This window comes from Haemaphysalis longicornis, unplaced genomic scaffold (genome assembly GCF_048455015.1).
Source record: "Haemaphysalis longicornis isolate Haplotype H1 unplaced genomic scaffold, Haemaphysalis longicornis Haplotype H1 scaffold_10, whole genome shotgun sequence".
Taxonomy (NCBI): domain Eukaryota; kingdom Metazoa; phylum Arthropoda; class Arachnida; order Ixodida; family Ixodidae; genus Haemaphysalis; species Haemaphysalis longicornis.
In genome coordinates, this window is record NW_027526204.1 from 126,782,368 (window position 1) to 126,791,349 (window position 8,982).

General features: G+C 41.3%; 1 long non-coding RNA gene across 2 annotated transcripts; it reads left to right on the forward strand.

Annotated features, from left to right (window-relative positions):
• Positions 1 to 636: 636 nt before the first annotated feature.
• On the forward strand, positions 637 to 2,110 carry LOC144159272 (uncharacterized). 2 transcript variants are annotated; one of them, XR_013320269.1, is made up of 3 exons: positions 637 to 768; positions 1,430 to 1,488; positions 1,808 to 2,110. It is a non-coding gene; the product is annotated as an uncharacterized LOC144159272 (long non-coding RNA). The 2 variants fall into 2 exon arrangements; XR_013320270.1 differs by lacking the exon at positions 1,430 to 1,488.
• The last annotated feature ends 6,872 nt before the right edge of the window (positions 2,111 to 8,982 follow it).

The following is an 8,982-nucleotide window of genomic DNA, read 5'->3' on the forward strand; positions in this document are numbered from 1 at the left end:
CGACAGCAACACCGTAACCAGTTTATTACCCAATCAGTTAGGTTGGTAGCGTCGCTTTATTTGGTTACCCCTTAAAATATAACGCAGTCAAAGGTCACAAGGTTTCAATTCAACCTCCAAGTTGGCATAGATGTCTTGCAAAAAAAAAAAAGAACGTGAACGTTTGTGCGTTCCGAACCCATTGTGTAGTGCGTTGCCTTGTAGCCTCTGGTCCCGTGTTGTTAGAAAACAATACTTAACGCTAATAAAACGTTGTCGGTAGGAAATTTCATCGCGATTAATTGTTTATGTGGCTACAGTAGCCACAACAAAATTTCACGGAACCGCTGGCGTGTTGCTTTGTCTATTGGACTTTTTCCTTATTACCTTGCGCGACTGCAATAAGAGTGAAGCCCATTTTCGGTGAAATTCCGTACTGTTTTCTCAAGAAAGAGCCAAGTAACGGCTACCGTAAAACGTAGTATTGAAAAATGAATACTGCAGTACGTTTTGTTTCATAGCGAGTGTTGACAAGCTATAGAACTTTAGGCTGAATATTTTCACGCGGACATGTGGTAAAACTGCTGCTAGGTGCTGTATTTAGTAAGCAGCGTGCATTTAGCATTATAGTGAACTTTTTTTTTACTTATTACAGGCGCTACGACGTAAAGGTGTTTCCCGTGGATGTTTCCAGGGCTATTCTACAATAGTGCTGTTCAACAACATATTGTGATCGCCTGGCGTTCGGAAGCAGAAAGAGAGCAAAGATGCCTGGTGCGGCCGACAGCTGTAAGTAATAAACACTTCATCTTTGGTCACTTTGCCATAGTCATCTGGCAAATAAAAATGTGTCTTTTAGCCTTCATGGTGTCATTTGCATGCACTTTTGCTTTCTAGCATCGACTGACCTTAGTTGTGTTTTATTATAAATGTCATTAGAGACATAACATAACTGCGTAACCAACTTTCTGCTTGATTAAAAATGTGTCGCTTCCACTGCAGTGCATTAATGCTGTAGCTTTTTCAAACTGCCAAACACTGCAGTATTTTTTAACAAACTTATTTGGTCACGAGTAAGATTCGATGTGCAGCTTCAAGATTGATGGGGATTAGGAATGCGGTTGTGCGGCATTTATTTTCTGCTTGCCTCTTGTTACTCTCCATGATTCGGCCTTGTTACTGTTCACTGATCCCATGATTAATTCCAATAATGAGAGGCTGACAGTTTTGCTGTAATATTGCTTGTCTTCAAGCCATCCTTTTTGATAACACCATTGCACCAAGTACTTGCAGGTTAGCCTGAGGTTGCAGGTTCTCTTGTTGGTCTGGCTGCTTTTTCTGAAAGTGGTTGGTTGGAAAAAAAGAGGAGGAGGACCTTGTTGGTTTAAAATTTGAATAGGGGATCAGGACCCCGATGCTTTAAATTAATCCGTGCTCTCGTTCTTCTCAGATGGCTTTTCAGTTGCACTGCTGGTGAAAGAAAAGCCAGAGGCCTTGCTCTCAAAGCTGGTATGCATATTTGTCTTCTGTATGTTGAGTAAGTGAAATCCAGTGTAGTACTTGTGAATCAGGCTCAGCAATCACCATCACAGCAATTCAAATTTGCTAAAGGGAGCATTTTGCCTCATCAGTAGACAATTGTGAATGTTACATTGATGAATCGTTAGCGTAGTCACTAAATTGTTAGCTTTAAGTGTATAGACTACTAACTAGCGATTCGTTTTCCTGAGAATCGCTTTGTACAGTGGTTTGTCCACTGAGGAAGGAAGAGCAAAATACTGTTACTTGTGTTTCTTCTGGTACTTGCATTTGTGTGCTTTTTATGCAGGAGCCAGGAGAGACTTCCCTTTACCCCAGGATCTTGTTCTCGGGCCAAACTGCGGAGAAATCTGGAGCCGTGACCGTGCACTTCGAAGAGCTCCAGCTGACGGCTATGGACATAGTGGACGGGTTCGCTTTGCTTTTGGCGGTCTACTGGACCTTCAACATCCAGTATGCCCCAAAGACAAAGCGGACCTGTCTGCTTTTTTAGATGATGCTCGGCCTACCACCGACAGAGCAAATGGTTTCGGTCATAAAAGCAGCAACTGCAATACAGGTGGAGCGACGTGTGTGAGGATGTCAAAATAAAGCATGAAATGGAGTGTGAAAACGATTTGTCTTTTTTTTTTCGACTAAGCACAAACGACAGCTTTTTTTGTAAAGACGCCTTGCTATGTTTACTTGTGAAGTAATTTTACTGTATTTCAGTTTGTAAGCATGAAGTAAAGAGGGCTGACACTAATGCTGTTGTGGATGCTAAAGTGTAGTCTTGTTAAAGGTAACATCGTGCTGCCTCTGAATAGTAGAGTTCGGCAACTCGCAGGTAGTGCATAGATCCTGCTTTAAAGGAATACATTAGTTCTGACAAAGAGTAAGCTAGCCCTCCTTGAGGAGGCATTATGGGACTCTGGTTGAAAGAATACAATGATTCTGAAAAGAGTACGCTAACCCTTCCTGGTGAAGTATGCAAAATGCTGTTTGGTGGAATAAGGTAATTCTGAGGGGTGGCAGAGGTATAGCAAGATTCTGGTAAACAATTGTATAACTCCCTGACTGGAGGAATTATTCGATCCGTGGTGAGGGAATTGCCGGACGCGGTTCCCGCAACTCCGGTGAGAATACCTCGACCCCCTCTCCGCGAGAGGCCTGCGACTCCCTTGTGAAGGGTAAGGCTATTCTGCTAAAAAGGGAGTTGCCTGATGCTGGAAAAGGGAATCGTATATGGGACAAGGGTTTCTATTCCCTTTGGGAATTGGTGGGACTCCTTTAGTTCTTAGAGTGCACGTGGCGTCAGCGTAGACTAGTGGTGAAGTCAATTTCGTGCCATCACAAGTTCGTGGGTGCAGGTCCCTTCCCAGCCGGGATTTAACAGGGGAGCTGTTGTTCCTTGCGGTAAGTTCACCGTTGCAGGAGGAGGAGGAGAGGAGAGGGGGAGGAGTGAAACTTTATTATATGATACGAATAAACGAGAGTTAGGGCCTGTGGCCCTCGGCGAAGGTGCAGTACCGTTGCAGAAAGAGTACCAAGAAAATTCCGAGCGCTCTTGAGCGCGTGCCTCGGGGCCACCTTTGAGCGTCCTCGGCACGCACAGTAAAAAAAAAAAAAAAAAAAAAAACTCCAGCGCTGTCGTCAAGCATTACCGTGCTTCTACAAAAAGGCTCCAGTGCTACTGCTAAAGGTAAAATTAAATTCCGATTTTCGGAGCAAATTTTATCACTGAAAGCGTATTGCCAAGAACCTGCTTTCAACGTCAAGTGAATTCCAAGTCTTCGTGTTATATTTCTCTTTGTAGAAAACCTATGGTTCTGGTCAAAATGACATCTCGTTGGCTTGTGCGTTTTTCTGAGCAGGTTACCTATTCAAAATGGCTTTGATTTTTTTTTTACTCTACCGGGTGATGACTGGAGTTCGGCGCAGATGTACCCGCATTTTTATTTCCGGTTCTACATTTTTAGGCGCTCAACTCTTTTTAAGGGATGAAAAGATGCATCCTTAGATTTTTTTCCAGGTTAATTGATATGTTTTTGTCGATCACTCAACCCATGTACCGCAATTGTGTTCGTGTGTTAAGTTCGTCTACTTCATATATTGAGATTTCATGCTACGAAACTGGAAATTTTTAGGTGACAGACGGGTTCTATTATCGGGTCAAAGAAATGTTAGCTCTCCTGGCATCCGTTTCCAGTTTGGTGAATCAGAAGTTGTCAGTAGGTCATTTAATTGATTTTACTATGTCCGATTTACATGTTTTTATACCTACCTTTTTATGGTAATCACCTCGCTTCATTATATAACTTCTTTTCTGGCGCTCTTTGCCCTCGTTGGCCTTGCGCCATGAAACACCAACCATCATCATCATCATGTCAGTAGGTCATCCTTCATTTCTTCTTTCCATGGGGGTGAAGTGTGCCGGTCGATGGATCAATCAATCGATTTCAAATAATTATTTATTTATTTACCTATTTAAGTAATTAATTATAATTAATTATTTGATTCGTTGATAATATTTATGTTGCACAGTAAAACATTACCGTGTCCTAAAGAGCGGAGCTATCAAAGCTGGATGGTGAACTGTTCACATATATCATAGTCCGTTCGCTCCGTTTAGTCTTTTACATCTCGAGGTCTCCGCCGTTCAATAAGGGGCGCCTGCATCGCATTGGAGCGTTCAGTTGTCCCTGCCTCAGCACTTCGCGCCGCACTCGCCCCGCGGTCGTTGCGTCGGGCTTCAGACGCACTGCTGCTCCAACTCTGCGTGGAGACTCCCGCAACTAAAGTTCGCTCTTCGTGTGCTAGTTTTTGTGAATTGAGGCAGGTAGAACGTTCCGTTTCGTAATTTGTTAGGAAATTACTGGATATTGTTGTGGTCGTAATAAGCAAACGTTTAAATACGTATTCGTTGAAATTTTTCAAAAAGCGAGAAAGAGAGACTTTCACAACGCGCAATGACTTTCCTTGTCCAAGAATGGTTGGTGGTCTTGTTCGTGTTGCTGCCTCCTTCAAATGGAAACGAAGGTCTTCGTGACGGTAAGTCATTTATTATATAGTATGTAACTGATTCGCGAAGTTGCAGATGGTGCATGGAGTTTTTTAACCACTCTAATTTGCTTTTCGCAAGGCGAAAATTATAATGGGCTTAAAGGGATGCTTACCAAACATCTGCGATTTTTGCTTCACCTGCTGTTACAAGCGGGTATGTATTATTCGTGTGAATGTAAGCATTTATATATTGTAATACTTGTGAAAGCTATTTGGAGAGCAGTGAACGTTTCACTAGGGGTGTGCGAATATTCAAAAATTTCGATTACTCGAATATTAAATTTGTTATATTCGTATTCGCTTCGAAAACTATATATTCGAAACATTTCGAATATTCGAAAGGGTTCGAATAATCGGGTATTATCGAATATTTGGAATGATTTGTCTAAGGGGAGGGGGGATGGGGGGGCGGAGGACCGCGGCTTTCAACTTCGGAAAAATGACGTTTTTTTTTTTTAAAGCCACATATTCGGCTTCTATAATATTTTCTATCCTGTGCGTTTACAAATTTTTTCCTCTGAAAACCGTCGCAACGTGGCATAACAATACTTTTGCCAGCCGCGGTGACAAAATGTCAGCGCAAAAGAGCAAAAAAAAAACGACAATTTTCGCAGCGCTGTATCCCCTTAACGGTGCCACCGGGCGCGGCAAGTTTGATACCATTGGATCGACCGAGCGATCCCCTTCCCGTTCCTGACCGTCTCTTTTATGTGCACGTATTGAAGTACATGTATTTAAGTTGTGCATGTATTGAAATGTGCATTTATTGAAGTTAAAGGGTCTATATGCCTTGTGTTCTAATAAAAAAAATCTAAGATTCTCACGACCTTGTCCATTGATTTGGGAATGCAAAGCGCTTTGAACAAGTTTTCTATCATATTTTATAGGTCCCTCAAGCTCGGTACACGGTGAACAGAAAGAAAATTCTATAAATAAAAAAAAGGTTTTAGAAATATTACTTTGAAATTTTTATGGTGTTATCAGAGAAGCATTTCCAGTTACTGTGATAATTTTTATTAAAATCCAAAAGAAATCAAACAGTTGCTTTCAAAAGCTTCTCGCCCCTTAATTATTTGATATTCGATTTGATATTAGAAGCTAAACATTAGTATTCGATTCGTATTCGAAAAAATTGATATTCGCACAACCCTACTTGTCACACTATAATTTATCGATGTACTCATCGATACATTATAGTGTGACAAGTAGGGTGTGACAAGTTTACCTTCACGTGCACAGTCTGGTTTCTTAGTTATTGGTTCGTAAGTTGTAAACCTATTTGCTTGTCTTGCTCGCGAGTCTTTAAAAAAAAAAAAAAAAATATATATATATATATATATATATATATTTTTTTTTTTATATATATATATAAAAAAAATTTTTTTATATATATATATATATATATATATATATATATATATATATATATATATATATATATATATATATATATATATATATATATATATATACACAGGCTAGTCAACTTATAAAAATATTACCCAAGTGCCAAAGAAATGCCATCGTTATAACCGATGATTGTTATATGCTGGTTGCTAAATAAACAGATGGCCGAGACCACAACACTTTATTTGCAGGCAAGGAAGGTTGCACTGCTAAATATTTGTGGAAAAGAAGCTATACTCGGTCAGCTTTGTTGGCGACACATGAAGATGGCGCACGTCTTTTTCAAGAGAATCTATAAGAGCTTCACCTAACTGAGCGAAGGGTCCTTGGTCTAAACGAATTCCCTGTAAGACTATCATGCGTTGGTCCTCCTGCGAAGATGCTACCCGAGTAGGCTGTGCAACCGCGTCGTCAGATTTGTCACTGCCACCGCTGTCCGCAGGACGTATCTGCGCAACGATCGCCTCTTCAGTGAGGCACTCAGGCATTTCCAAAACGTCAGCCCTGACGTCTGATCCGCGGAAAAACGAAGGTAGTTGAAGAGGCACCCAGTCAAATTCAAAGAAGCAGGCACGGGGACGGAACCAAGGCGGCGGCATCGGGAGGGGTGTTTGGAAGGAGAACTGTTCCTCTCCCCCTCTCGCTTCCTGTAAGCGGCGCAGTTGACTCGTTATCTGAGGGGTGGACGGGATGCGAGGCGCATGGCGGCGCATGGTGTCGGCGTGGTTGGCGTGGAGAGCCGGGGCAACTCGCATTTTCGGTGCTTGCTGTAACCGGATTCAATCGTTATATCCGATATCGAGGCACTGGAGCATGGTAATAAGCGGTTTATTTTCCCATGGAACCCTTACAAAAGCGGACGGTGCCATAGCTGTTAATCGTTATATCCGATATATTGTTATAAACGGTATCGTTACAAGTGGACTCGACTGTATATATATATATATATATATATATATATATATATATATATATATATATCATGTAACTTTACTCTGATGAAGGCAAGTCCCGTTGCCGCTACGTAAGTAAACATTGTTTGTTATTGTTCTTGCTGTGTATCCGACTCTTTACTTATACTATTTCTGCGCGCTTTGTGAGTTTATCTTTCTCTAGATTTATATTTATATATATATATACATATATATAATGAGAGAGAGTAAGCGACGAGTCTGCAAACAAAACACTCACAAACAGCGCGTGAAAATAGTGTAAGTAAAGACAGAGACACAGAAGAAAAAATATTAAAAAGAAAAGCTTACTGACGTTTCAGGGAGCGGGCTTTAATTCTTCAGAGTACAGGGTAAGCTTACCTTAGTGTTATATCTACCACATGTGGCAAAGGAAAAAGTAGAGCAAGGGAAGGGAGCATGTGTTTGCAACCGGATCATGGTTGGAGGGCACCGAAAAAATGACAGAAATGAAAGAGAGAAGATAAAAAAATCAAAACCACTTTGTTTGAACATGACAGAGGAGAAGGGCAGAAAAAAAACAATCAACTCAAAAAGTAATCGTTAGTTTCAGCATCCCGTGGCAATAGGGGTAAGATAGTTGTCGAAAGAATTGCGTGCATGCGCATGTCTTCTGTTATATATATATATACCATTAACATACAATCAGCTCATCTCAGAGCATTTTTCATATTGTTAGTAGTATTGTTACAGTTCCCTTTATGCATTTATATACATTTACCTCAGTTATTGTTGTGTTATGAAACTGACCCACGTTAATGCCTGTGCTATATCAACCACAATTCAATATTTTACTTGCCCCTCCACTTAGGTAATACATTATGTAAGGCAAGAGGCCGTTAAGGGCACGGTAGATGCTGATGATGATGACATAGTAGAAACAAGGGCACTGAAGAAGAAATGAACGCAGCAGTCAACTGAGAAGCAATTACGACGACATTATCTTCACAGAGTTCACTGAAGTATTTTTACGAAAGCGCAATAATTTCTGTTTTGTGAATTCGTAGGCAATTCATTGTGACACAAGAAAATCCATGGAAAATTTCTGTTCATTTGAAACTGAGAAAAGTAACGAGCGCTGTGTAAAGAAGCAGAAAAAACCATTTCTATGCGGGGTATACGGCTGGCGTATATTTGGAACAAAGAGTTCCAAGCAGGCCAGTGCTTCCTGGCCTGGGGAGGACATTTTCAAGATGACTCAGTCCTTCGTTCACGCGTGTTTATTTTATTATTCCTCCGACTACTCCTCCTTCTCATCCTCCTCCAAAAACGTTGTCACTATATGAATGGATAACATAACGGTCGCAAAAATATCAAAGAATAACAACAAAATATAAACAAAAAAAAGGAGCTGACATAATACAAGGAGCTGCAGCAAAGGAACGGGCTACTACTTCTATGATTCTCAAAAATGAGCTTCCAGGCTTCGTCGACTGATTCGATGCCACTTGGCCGCTGCTAAGGGGGCTCGAAAAATCTTAGAAGTGCAGTCACTCCACTTTCATATATTCGGGGTGGCCAACTCGTAAGGAGTGCCACCCTAGCAAATTGAATCAGCTTCCGTTGAAGAGGTGGCCTCCCCGCTTCGCAGCGTACGTAGCCTGCGGATTCTCGTGCCGGGGGACCGCTGGCTTACCTTGGACGCCGGTGAGATCGTATGCCTCATTCAAGAAAAACAACAACTCGAAACGTTCTAGATGCTCAATGGGCGTGTTTGTGAGTTGTTAATTTTTTTCTTGCATAAGCCCACTTCCAACAAAGTGGCGACGCAGGCACTGTGGTACAGGGAAATCGTAATGGTTACCACCGAATTCTGTCTTCATACTTTGTGCCATCCATGAATTCCGTTCCTAACGTTTTAGCCTATCCCTGTTAGCATTCTGTTTTTTTACAGTTTGAAACGATAAGTGAAATCCCTCTACTTTTTCTACTCTACTTTGCTCACGTAGTAAACAGAGGGACCGCATGCTTTAGTTCCGTGGTGAGCGTGTGGGCGCAAATAAATATTTATTCCAAGCTGAAATATTCCAAGTACGAGCAGTAG